Below are 13,143 nucleotides of genomic sequence, written 5' to 3' on the forward strand. Positions count from 1 at the left end.
CAGCTGCGGTGACAGACGAGCGTGGAGAGCAGTGATGGGAGGGGACGCGGGGGCCTCTGGGCGTCTTGGGTGTCTGCACAGGAGTGCGGACCCCTCAGTCGTGCACTCTGTGCCCCTCGATCAGAAGAGGACAGAACGTGCAGGAGAGAAAGAGCCGTGAGCTGGGGGGCGTGGCCGGCACTCCAGCTCAGTCTGGTCCACCCCAGCCCTGCTGCCCCCGTGGTGCCAGGGCCTCCGGCTGAGGGACCACGGGGCAAAGGCAGCGAGACCAGCAGCACCACCTGGGAGGCTTCCTGGAAGAGGCGCACTGAGTCGGGATGTTTGGGAGGCGTGGAAGGGGCTGACCAGTTCCAGGCCAGAGACAGAGCTGGCAGGGATGGCCATTGACAACTACAGAACAAGATGAGAGGGCTCAGAGCCACCACCCCCGGAGGCAGGGAGGACAGCTGACCCACGTGGGGAGGACACAGCAGGACGCTGCCCCCGCCCGCTGAGACGCGCTGCTCAGAGCCCCCTGGGCCAGGACGCGGAGGCCTCCAGGTGCACGCTCACGGGAACGTCCTCTACCTGCCACCGGCAAGCACGCGGGAGAGCCGGCCCTGGCCCGGCTGGGACTGAAGGCCGCGGGGCCGCAGCCCCCTGCCCGGGCAGAGGAGGGGAAGGGAGGTGGGCGGAGGACTGTCCCCTCCCTGCGACTGCTGGGAACACTGCCCCCCACAGAGCTCGGCCACCGCGCCGCCTCCAAGGGTCCACACACAGCACATCCATGGCCGAGGCCACGAGACCCAGCAGGAGGCAGAGACTTGCCCCAGGTCACAGGGTCAGGGAGGGGCGGCCTGGCTCCCAGTCAAACGGGGGTGGTGGTGGGGGGGCGGTGGTCGGCAGGGCAGGCCTGACTAGGTGAAGCCCCAGCCATCGCCGAGTCCTGGCCATGGCCTCCGTCAGACTGCGTCCCTGGAGCTGGTGACCTGGGGTGTCTGCCGTTTCCATATTTCTAGCTTTCTGTCCCACACACTCCAGGCACCTAACGCGGTCTCTCCTAACAGCATCTCGCTCTTCGTGGTGGCCCCTTCCCCGAGCAAGGTCCCCGTGGAGGGAAGGATCCCGCCACGCCTCTCCCGGCCCAGACACTGCCCTGCGGCTTCCTCTGCTTCTCCTCCAACTCCAGCGGCACCAAGGGCTGGGGGCCTGACCTTCCCCGGAGGCCCCCCGCTTCACGGTGCGGGAGCACAGATTCAGGCTCAGAGTGAGGGGAGAAACTCTGCCCCAGCACTTGCCGAAATCCTGACGGGACATTGGTTTTGTAAGATAATGAGTGCCCTGTCATTGGGGGTATTCAAGCTGAGGATAGACCACTACTGGCATGACCCAGGGAGCGACACAGTGTTGGCCTAGACGAATTTCAAGGCCCCCTTTCTAACCCTTCACGTCTCTAAATCCCTGACACCTCCACCCCACCCCTACTGCCAAGTGGCCGGTTCCCCAAGCAGCTTGTCCTGAGGAAGCTGCCACCCAATTTTTGGGGGAGCCCAACGGTTCTCTTTATAACATCACTACTCTTGCAGGGACAGCCTGGCGGTGTTAAAATTAAATACAAAATAGAGACTAGACTTCAGAAATTCCCTGAGCAGACAAAACCATTTAAGCCACGTAAGCAAAAGTAAATCTAGCTTATTTCGTGAACATAAGCAAACCTTAACCTAGGTTACTTCTTGTAAATGCCTCTGACAATCATAAAAGAAACAAGCCATCGCCCTAAAGGCCGCAGGAGACAAAGACACACCTCACCCTACCGTGCTTCGCAGATATCGTGCGTTTCACAAATCGAAGGTCGTTGCAGCCCCACGTGGAGCGCGTCCATCAGCACCATTTTCCTGAAAGCCTTGCTCGCTTGTGTCTGTGTCACATTTTGCGAATTTGCACAAATTCCAAACTTTCATTATTATTATATGTGCTGAGGGGATTCGCGAGCAGTGATCCGTGGTGTTACTAGGGCAGGTGTTTGGGCATTTTTTAGCAATAAAGCGTTGTATAATCAAGGCACGTAGGCTGTTTTTACAGAGATGACGCTATTGCATGCTTAAAGGACTGCAGTCTGGTGTAAACGGAACTTTTAGATGCACAGGCAACCCAAAAACTTCGTGTGCCTGTCTCTACTGCGGTGTACCCGCTGTCACTTTCGACCAGCCCCCTGGTGTCTGGAAACCTTGCTGCAATGAGCAAAGACGGTGAAGGGTGAACGCTCTCCCGGCCCCGATGCGCCACCCTGGGGCGTCCCGCCCGAGCTTCCCACCAGTCTTTGAATTTGAAAGCTCCCAGTTCACAGCTGGTCCTCACATGCCGATAAACCCTGAAGACACTATTTACTGATTTGGTGGTCTGAACTGTGCCATCTCTGGGTTTTGAACAGGGGTCAGGGGAGGGTGGTGGCTGCTCCGGGGCCTGGGCTCCGTCTCGTGTTGCCACCCCGTGGTGAGCGGGCCACAGGACAGGGCGGAGTCTGGACCAGATGGGGACCAGCCCGGCTCCTGCCAACGGAGCGACGGTGGAGGGGGTGCTGGCAGGAGAAAAGGGAGCCCTGGCTCAGCCCCCCGAGTGCGTGAGAGGAAAGGTGAGTGCTGGAGCGCATCGGGGCAGGCAGGCGGTCCAGCGGTTAGGACCCAGTGCTCTCACTGCCGTGGCCCGGGTTCGATCCCTGGTCGGGGAGCTAAAATCCTGCAAGCTGGGCGGCGGCCAAAAAAAAAAAACAAAGGGCCCACGGAGCTTAAAAACAGTGGGAGGCACAGGCACGGGGTGCGGGGGTGGGGGGGGAGCTCAGCAACTACAGGCAGGAAAGGCCACCCTGGAGACTGAACACACTCAGTGGAAAGAGCTGCGGGGGAGGCGGGCCAGGCCTGCAGGAGTGCCCCGGCCTCAGGCAGGGAAAGAGCCGAGACCCAGGGACACGCCAGCCGCCTGCCCAGACACACTCCGGTGGTCCCCCGGGTCTGGGCTGCCACAGAAGCCCGTCCTCTCCATCCGGCGCGCAGGCTTCTGGAGGAGACCGCCACTCACATCCTCCACCGCCACCCGCCAGCTCGCAGAAGGCACTTCCCCAGAGGCGCCGCTGATCCCTCTGCGGGTTAAAGGCTTGGAACACGGCTCCTGGATCCAGGAGGAGCTCTGGCCTGGATCCAGGAGGAGCTCTGACCAGCAGGTTCTGGAAGCACGAATGCGGAGCGGAGGGAGGGCCGGGAAAGGCTGCAGGACGCGGACATGTGGAAGGAAGATGCACGGCGGCCGCTGCTGCCTCTCCCGGTGTCACCAGACTGGACTGGCAGACTCGGAGTTGGCTAACACACACTGGGCACCTACTGTGTGCACAGCACTTTCCCACAAACGAGCCCAGCCCAGGAAGGAGGGCCGAGCCTCTGAAGCCGGCTGGCTGTTTCAGTGGCGGGTGCCCCCTCCTCCCGCCCCCCGCACTCAGCCCCCACCTGGCTGGTCGGCACACTAGGTGGGAGAAACATTGCTGGGAAGACTGCGCAGAATCTCCACGGGAGGTACGACCTGGAAGGAAGCCCAGGATCTGGCACCCCAGCCCCTGCTGCACCGCAGGAAATGAGGCCCAGAGAAGGGAAATCTCTCTCCAAGTCAGGAGGGGGAGTCAGAGCTGGGATGCCTCCCCCGCCCCGACCCCAGGTGGAAGGTCCTCTCTGCCTCTTAAGAGCCATGTGGGAGGCTTTCCATACTGGGGGGACACAGGAGCCCCTAAAACCGCACCCGGGGACAGAGGATGCAGGGGTCTGGTCACCTCCCCAGGAGAGCCACGTGGTGGGCAGGGAACACTCCCACAGCATCGCACTCAGGCCAGCGTGTCGGGTTCAAGCCTGGCTCCCCAGCAAGCATCCCTGGAACCTCTGAGCGCCAGGTTCCTTATTCTATAAAATGGGAATAATAATATTACCTGCTTCACAGAGAACCGTGATAACTGAAGGAGGCTGTCCACATACAGTACTCAGAACGGGGTCAGTAAACAGCAGCTTTAAAAATAAGTGCCGTTGGGACTTTCCTGGTGGCGCAGTGGGTAAGACTCCGCGCTCCCAACGCGGGGGGCCCGGGTTCGATCCCTGGTCAGGGAACTAGATCCCACACGCATGCCACAACGAAGAGTCTGCATGCTGCAACTAAGGAGCCTGCCTGCCTCAACTAAGACCCGGAGCAACTAAATAAATAAATAAAAATATAAATAAATTTTTTTTTAAGTACTCCTGTCCTCAGTCTCCATGGAAAGTGGTTTCTAGGACCCCTCAGACACCAAAATCCAAGGACGCTCAAGTCCCTTATATAAAACAGCGCTGTGTTTGTGTATAACCTAGCACATCCTCCGGCAGGCTTTAACTCCTCTCTAGATTACTGATAATACCTAATACAATGTAAATACCATGCAAAGAGTTGCTGGCATGTGGCAAATTCAAATTTTGCTTTGTGGAACTGTCGGGAATGTTTTTCAAATATTTTCAATCTACAGCTGGTTGAATCTTCAGGTGTGGAGGAGAACCCACGGATGCAGAGAGCAGACTATATACCATTTGACCCAGCAATCCCACTCCTAGGTATGTACCCAAGAGAAATAAAAACATCTGCCCTGTCAAAAACCTTGACACGCATGGTCACAGCGCCGGCATTCACAAGAGTCAAAAACCAACCAAAATGCCCAATGACAGAGGCATGGAAATATACACTGCGGTCCCTCCCTGCAACGGAATATCATTCAGCAGTTCAAAGGAATGAAGGACTGATACATGAGACAACGTGGCTGGACCTTGAAAACATATGTAAGTGAAGGAAGCAAGTCACAAAAGACCACGTAATGAACGATTCTATTTATGTGAAACGTCCAGGGAGACAGACTGACAGAGACGCAAGACAAATTATCCATTGGCTGGAGGTTGGGGAAAAGGAGACCGGGAGCGACCACTAGGGTTTATACTTTTTCTTTTGGGTGAGAAATGTTCTGAAGTTAGGTGGTGGTGGTGGACGCGCGACCGTAACCGCACTAAACCCACTGAACTCTGCACTGCAGCTGAGGGGCCCGTAAGCACGTAAATTATATCCCGGCAAGGCCGTTCTTAAAAGTAAAAAATCTACAAACCCCTGCAAGGTAAGGGGCTTCGATCACAGTTTTGAGGAGGGTGACGGGTTCAGAGAGCTCGAGCATCGGCCCGCAGCCTGGGCAGGCGGCTATAGGGTCTGACTCTGGACTCTGTGGTACTGAACTCCAAGTCTGGGGCTCTTTCCCGAAGCTTCTCCCGAGTCCGAATCCAGCCTGACTCCCAAACACCTTGGGGAAAAGCCTTCACTCCTCCTCTCCCACGGAGCCCCTCAGGAAGTCTTCCCAGCTCTCTCATCACACCTCCAGCTTCCTGAGGGAGGACTTTCCATGGGATCTAAGGTCATGGCCAAGGTCACAGGAGACAGGCACCCGACCAGGACCCTACACTCCAGCCAAAGCCCCACACCTTCTTTAGGAAGCCAGGGGGTGGGGCGGACGAAACGCAGTGGGCTCTGGGGGCTGTGCTCGCTTTCGAGGTGACCCTGGAGGTGACCTTGGCAAAGCAACTCATCTCCAGGGCTCCTGGAAAATGATATTTGGGAAGAGGCTTTGAGGAGGCGACATTTCCAAGGCCCTGCGTAGCTCCGAAGACTTAAAGTAGCCTCTCCTCTCCATACCTGCCACTCACCCCGATGACCAGCCAGAGGGCTACGGGGCAGCGGGCACCACCCAGCTGGTGGCCTGGCTGCCTGCAGCCTGTCACTTCCCGTCCTCAGCAGAGGCCCTTGGCCTAATCATCTGCCCAATACCGTCAGCAGGCAGGAAGGAAGGCGGCAGGCGAGGGAGGGGCCAAGGGTGCCGTCCACCAGGGCCCTGGACTTGCCTGGTGGGAAAGGTGCCAAATGTGCCTCGAGCCACCGTCTGCCCCACCCCCGCCTCCTGGCACTGCACACAGCCTGGCCGCGGGGGAGGAGGAAGGGCTCCCCGCCTGTCTCAGGGTCACCAACCTGGTGTCCCAGCTTGAAGGAGACGTGCCCCCGACTCTCTGCTTGTACAACCGGGGACCACGTCCAGAAACACTCCTGCCCGGAGCATGCCGACCGAGGAGGTGCAGACGCTGGGAGAGGGCGGGCTCAGCCCGGAGCCACCCAGCACCCGCGTGTCCTTGTGGGGAGAGCGCCGCACTGGGGCTGGTGCTGTTTGTAGACAGCGCAACTGGCCAGAGCCTCCACCAGGAAGCCCGCCTAGGTCAGAGGTGAGACGGGAGGAGGCCAGCGCCTCAGACCGTCATCCAGGGCACCCTGGGGGACGCAAGGGAGGCGGTCACCCTTCTCCACCTTTCAGAAGGGACAACTGAGGTCCAGGGGCAGGAAGACGCAGCTTGCCTGGGGCCACGCGCGGTAACTGCACAGCGAAATCACTGGATGCCAGGTCCTTCTGGCCAAATACCGTCACAGCCTTGCCTCACCGCCCCCCCCCCAGGCTCCCACGCTGCTTCTCTATCTACAGAGTGTCCCTCCTCACATAAATATTAACACACTGAATCCTCATGTGGACCGTATGGCATACACACTGTATTCCATTTCCACTTTAAAGATGAGGAAGCTGAGGCAACCAGTGTTTCAGTAACTTAGTTACAGCCCTGCAGGAGGTGGGATCTGGACAAGACGCCTGGCGCCTGGGTGGCGGTGCTGGGCACCTGTGACGTGCCAGGCCCACACACCCCAGACCCCACCCCGACGGGCCAGGGCCCCGGAAGACGCAGGGAGTCCGCTCTGCGCTGCGCTCTCGCCCAGGGCTGTGCGCTAGCGGTCCCGGCGGACAGGCTGCAAGCCGCCCCTGCTGCTGCTGGCCGGCTGATCAGACCAGGTCGCAGGGCTGGCTGTGGGGGGGAAGGCGGGGGGCCCTCCCTCAGTCTCCCTGCCGCTGCCCCAGGTCCACGTGGGACATCGATCGCCCTGGCTCTCCGGGGACCGCCAGCCCTGTGATCGTCTGGGGGCCAGGGGACCGGGGTTAGTCTTGGGTGGCAGCCCTGACCACCAGGAACGTCGCGTGGCCCCTCTGGGGCAGGCAGCACAGCCAGAGCATTACCGAGAGAGGAAGGGGGCTTGGTGGATCCACCCACAGCCTCGCACCTGGCGGATTCCCACAGCAGGCAGCCCCTCCTGCGCCCAGTGCAGCCCCAGGGCCTCGCCCCAGACGCGTTCTGCTTCCCAAAGCTCCCTTCGTTAACCTGTGAAGGTGCGATCCCAGGCGCCCACAAAAGCCACCGTAGCAGCCGGCAGCTGCCGTGGGTTCAAGAACTGCATTTCCGTGGAGGAAAGGCTCCGGGCTCTGGCCCTCCTCCCCCGCAGGCCCTTCCCCAACTTCAGGACACAGAACAAGCAAGCAGGATGCAGAGAAGGAAAACGAAAAGATAACAAAACAAAGGCAGGACAAAAATATCAGGCACAGCCTCTCCTGACCCGACAAGGGCTTTTTCCACATCTTTCCCTGGGCTCAGGGGCCAGATAAGGAGCGAGCCTGAGCCACGCGAGGGGGGCCATCTGCTCCGAGGCCTTTCTGCAGGAGTCCATTCCTCCAGGGAGCCGGGGGAGGGCACCAGCTGCAAGTAGTCAGGGAAATGTATCGGGGGTCAGGCCGCGGGCGGGGTGCAGGCTCTCCGAGACACACACAAAGGGTGATTTGACGCCGCGGGTCCAAAGGCTGCCTCAGAAGCCGAGAGCTGATGCCGCGGGCCCTGGGCGCCACAACCTCGCTTTGCAGAATCCCTCCCCTCGCTCTCGTCCCAAATCGGACGAGATTTCCCTTCCTTTGCCGCTGGGCAAATATTGACTTTCTTGCACTCATGTCACCGATGGTACCGAGGCCGGGCTGACTATTGTCTCCTCTCTACAGGGCGGGGAGGCTGTCACGGAACGGCTCAGAAGGGCCGGCAGAGCCAGGCCAAGAGACAAAGCCAAGAGAGGAAATCTGGGTCTTGGAAGTAACGTTTCTGCCTTTCTGTCCTCTCTCCCTTGCCCAAGCCCGTGGGGTTTGTTTTTCCACGTCTGGCTGTCCTGCTGCCGTGCAGCCTGTCAGGCCCAAGAGAAGCAGACGAGCAGCTGGTGTCACTGACAGACCTCGGAGCGTATGCATTTCTGGCTCTGGGCGACCTCAGGCTGACCCTTGCATTCTCCTGGGCCTCAGTGTTCTAACCTGCAACCTGGGAATGTTGGAATTGATGATCTCACATCCTTTCCGCTTCAGTCAAGGCCCCTGACCTTGTGCTCTGATTTTAGAAGAGATGGAAAGTAACTGCTCCGTGGTTCATGGGGAGAGTGGAAAGGGCACCAGGCTGAGTGTCCACAGGGCGGGTGCAGCATCACCCGGATGCCGTGTGATACTGGGCAAGATGCTCCCCCTCTTTGAGCCCAGCTTCCCCGCCATCAAAGTCAGAGACCGAATGAGATGACCCCCAAGGTCCCTTCCGGCGCCCCAGGCTGGGGTCCACTCACCCCACATGGCCCGTGGGGGGTGATGCCTTTTCTCCAAGGCCCTATTTGCCAGCCCTTTCCTCACCACTAACCTTGAGCGGAGGCTGTCGGGCCTCTGCCTTGTATCCTTGTCACCAGGGGCTTCTGTCAGCCTCCCAGTTCCTCTCCGCAGACTGGCCTCCAGCGGCAGCCCCCGCCCCCCAAGGCCCTGTGACGAGAACCAGCTCCTGAAGCCCCAGGCAGAGTCAAGTGAGAGCAGGATGGTGGAAGGCAGGGCTCCTCAGCAGGTGCGCGTGGCAACACCTGCGGGACGGTGGGCTCCACCCCGCCCTTCCGCTAGCCTGAGTCCCCTCTGTGATGAGGCAGAACCTCAAAAAGCCCATTCCTCACGCAGTACTCAGTTCACACTAAGAACTCCCCACATCCCAGAAGTTTTACGTAAATTACTCCCATGTAATCTTCAGAAGAACCCTAAGAAGTAGGTAACACTGTTCCCATTTCACAGATGACAAAACTGAGCCTCAGTTACGTCAAGTCATTTGCCCCAATTCACACAGCTAATATGGAAAGAGCCAAGACAGGAGTTTGAACCTGTCTGTCTGCAGAGCCTTTGCTCTTAAGCACCAGCATTCTTGCTGAGGAGATGTCATCATCTCCTCGCAGGCTGTCGCAGGACCTTAACAGAGGGGTGGTGAGAGGCAGTGCCCGCGTGATTCCGCAAACCTCCCACACACCCCGCGCCCAGCCTCAGCAAAGGCAGACCCAACAGGGTCACAGGCAAGACGCTCAGAAGGCCCTTCGAGCATCTACACCAACCTTTTACTTTGCAGTTGAGAAAACAGGGGCCCAAGGGGTGTGACTTGCCTAAGGTCACACGGCAAGTCCATGGGAACCCCACTACCCACCCACCAGCGCACCCGTGTTGACACCCCAGGGTCCCGAGAGCACCCCCAGGCAGGGCCGGTGCCTCTGCCATTCTCCCGCTGCAGCCCTGGGTGCAGATGAGCTCTGGCTGCTCAGTCCAGGGGGCCAGCCTCACCCCATCTCGGCTCCAGTCGGCTCCTTCCTCCAAGGCTGGGGGCGGGGGGCGGGGGTGGATGGAGTGAAGCCCATCTTGTAACCGCGGAAGGTATGGGAGGTGTGGCAGGAGGTGGGGCCGGGGGAACCAGCGGAAAAGAGGTGACATTACAGGGAAGGCAAGCATTTTCTTTCTTTCCCGTGAAGTTCCTGCCGCAGAATCACGCGAATGATCCAAGACAGAGACAGAGACAGAGACGGGGAGAGGCTGGCAGCGCCGCTGTCCCCATTCTGCAGAGATGCTCTGGAGGCTGCAGGGAGATTGCACCGCAAGTCCATCCCCACCCCCTCCTCCGGCCTCTGGCCCCGCTCCCCGCAGGTCTATTTCTCATTGGCAGCAGCTGGGACTTGCAAGGCTCCACCCTGGACTAAGCATCCTACCTGTGTTTCTCATTTACTTCTCACGACAACCTACAACACCACAGCTGTTACCATTTTGTCTGACAACTAACTGAAGCTCAGAGACATAGAGTAACTTGCTCAAGGTCACACAGCCACTAACCAGCAAGCCCGGGCTTCCCGAGGACGCGTGGCGGGGGCACGCACTCATACCGAGTGGCCCACTCATACCGAGTAACTCTCTCAAGCTGTCTCCACTCTGCAGACAGATGTGCACTGGGAATTCCAGGGCCACCTGCCCCATCACCCAGCCGAGCCCACTTCTTACGATCAGACTCCAGCCCAGAACTGCAGCCACAGGACTGCAGGGCTGGGAGGGTCCCGGGGAGCCACCTAGTTCAACCCCTTCCATGTATAGGCGAGGAGAGCAAGAAACGGGCTTGCCCGAGGTCACACAAGGTCACACAAATGGGAGGCAGCACCTGGAATCAGACTCAGGCCTCGTATCTTAAACCAGGACCCTCTCCACAGCACCCTGAGGCTCAGTGAGAAGCTACTGCACATTTCAACTGGAGCAGAGCCAGAGGCACCCCCAGGAGGCGTCAGGTTAGACTCTCGCGGCAAGGGCAGCAGGTGCACGGAGGGGTGCTACGGGCCGTCGCGGTGCAGACCTTTCAGAACCTCCACCTCATCCCGGACACACAAGCGTGACCTTGGGAGGCCCCTGACACCCCCTGAACCCACAGGCCTCCTGTCCAGCACTGGGACTTTTCTCCAGGAGAGGCCTTGCCCCTACAAAGAGGGTGGGCGGTGTGGGAGATTCTGAGTCTCACGGCCCTGCCGCCTTGTTGGAGAAGGGAGCTACAGTTTCCCCAGAGGCTAGGTCACAGAAGGGATGCGCTGGTGAGGCTGCACCCCCATCCCCTCAGCTCACCTCACCTGCGGGCAGGCCAGGACTGAGGGGGACTTCAGACACCATGAACTCCAAACCCCCATTTTCCAGATGAGGATACTGAGGCCCAGAGGGATAAGTGAGCTGTCCAAGGTCATAGGCGGGGATGGTATGGAAGCTTCCCGACTCCCCCCAGGCACGCTGAGAGCGCAGCTCCACACAAAAAAAACCCAGGCCCGGCAGGTGCGCCCGTGGGCTTGTTCACCCACTGCCCTGCCCCCACACGTCCCCACTCCCCACTGGGGCACCACGCACCCCATCACCCGGAGATCAGAGACGTGCAGCAGCTCGTCCAAGGTCACACAGCAGAATGAGTAGAGCCTGCTCTCCTACTGCCCTGCTGCTCCTTCCCCACCCCCTCCTTGGTCTCTCCAAGCTCCGCCGCTTGCCAGGATCCTGGGGTCCTTGCTTCCCCCGATGTACCGGGCAGCGCGCTGGCTCGTGCATGAAAAAGTTTCGTGGAGAGGAAGGGGCGGAAGACGCCGCCGCCCATCCCCGGGCCGGACTGCCGCGGCCTGGCAGGGGGCGCGGAAAGGAAGCGAGCTCCGTGCTCCGCCAGGTCCCCGGCGCGCCCCGCTCCCTCACCGTCTCCGCGGGGGTCCCGCGCCCGCACCCACTCTCCAAAGCGCACCCACTCCATCCGCCCCCCGCGGCGCCCTTCCCGCGGCTCTCGGAGAGGGGTTCCCGGGATAATTCAGGACACCTCCCCAGGGACCATCAGGGTAATTCCGGCGCAAGCAGACTCCCGGAGCCCCGTCCCGCACCTGGTTCATCCGCCGCGAGCGCCGAGCCCAGAGTCCGGGCGTCCCAGGTGGGCGCCCGCATCCGCCCGCACCCCCGGCCCCGGCCGCCCCGCCCGGCCGCTCTTACCCGGGGACGTTCCGGCGCGGTGAGCCCGAGCTCTCGGCGAGGGCAGCGGGCAGGACGCCGCGCTCCCGGAGTCCAGGCCCCTCTCCGCCTTCCCGGTGCCCCGCCGCTGCGGCTCCGCTCCGCCCGCCCGCTCCCTCGCGCGCCGCAGTAGTAACAGTGCCTTAGTCACACGCCTGAACCCCACACTGGGCCCTCAGCGCCCACCGCCCAGATCTCAGGACCCCAGTTCAGCCGCGCAGCACTTAACGCTGGTGCCAGGCGGCCCCCATCCCCACCTTCCCCCCTCCCCTCCGCTCCCAGCAGCTCCTCCCCGGTTGCTCCCGGTCTGCATACTCAGAATCCTGGATCAAGTTTGGGGTTCGACCCAGGAAGTGACACCCCCAAATTCTGTGTGTTGGGGGAGGCCTTACTCAGGCTTCGGGGCTCCTCATCTCCGCGAAGTCAGAGCAAGGAACCCCGGAAATTCCTGGTACCTGCAACCCCCCTTGTCTCCCTCCTCCCTGCGTCCCCAGCCCGCCAGCCACATCGCTGGGAGCCGGGCCACTGCAGTGCGGCGGCGGCACCGCTGCTCTCGCTGGGCTGCAGCCTCCCTTTAGAGCCAGCCAGGCACGGACCCCGGTCTGCAGAAAACGCTGACTCGGCGTTTCCAGGCCGCCAGCGCGGCAGAGAGCGTGTGCCACCCGCATACCTGGCTGGGGGGCACGTGGGCGGGAAGAGGGGGACAGGATTGATGCCCGAGACCCTCTAGTCAGTTCTGCTGACCCCTCACCATTCCTCCTGAGGGTCAAGGGCTCAAGGTCAGCTGTTCCGCAGGAGGACACCAGGGGGTTCCCCCACCTCTCCACACCCCGCACCCCAGCTTCGGGTCTCCCACACTGAGGGGGGACCTGTCACCTGGCTGTCCCTCTTCTGCTTCTCCCTGGAGAAGGAAATGCTTCTCCTCTGAAATCTCACAAAAGCATCTTTTGCTGCTGGACTCAGGTCAGACGCTGGGATTTCCTGATGCCCAGGGTCCCGGGATGCCATCCTGCTTGATCAGGAAGCCTGTGACTTAATGATTGGGAAATCACGCTGCTTGGGTGCAGGGGGTGGATGGAATGGCCCTCGTGGCTCCTTCTGGTAAAATGGATCAAAAGATCCCTGAGCCTCACTCAAAGCTGCCTCCAGTAAAATGGTCCAAGAATTGATAAAATGGTCTAATGATGGGAAAACAAAGCATTTGGGCAGGGCAGTCTGCTCCTCCGGAGGGTACCGTGTTTGAGGTTTGCGCTCCCTCCACTGCACCCTTCTGCTGGGAGCTGGGGTTCTGAAGGGTCAGGGCCGGGGTCTAGATGGAGAGGTGGGAGCACTGCGGCTCCTTGAAAAGAGGCAGCTTGGAGCCTCTCAAGCACCAG

At 60.4% G+C, this 13,143-nt stretch overlaps 1 protein-coding gene across 1 annotated transcript in view; it reads right to left on the reverse strand.

Moving 5' to 3' along the window:
• Nucleotides 1-11,814, reverse strand: part of SYT2 (synaptotagmin 2) — a 34,498-nt gene extending 22,684 nt beyond the window's left edge. Inside the window, exon 1 of the mRNA XM_024749650.1 lies at nucleotides 11,750-11,814. The gene's annotated coding sequence lies outside the window, so the exon portion shown is untranslated. The remainder of the gene's footprint in view (nucleotides 1-11,749) is intronic.
• Nucleotides 11,815-13,143: the final 1,329 nt, after the last annotated feature.

Source organism: Neophocaena asiaeorientalis, unplaced genomic scaffold (genome assembly GCF_003031525.2).
Source record: "Neophocaena asiaeorientalis asiaeorientalis breed wild unplaced genomic scaffold, Neophocaena_asiaeorientalis_V1.1 scaffold44, whole genome shotgun sequence".
NCBI lineage: Eukaryota > Metazoa > Chordata > Mammalia > Artiodactyla > Phocoenidae > Neophocaena > Neophocaena asiaeorientalis.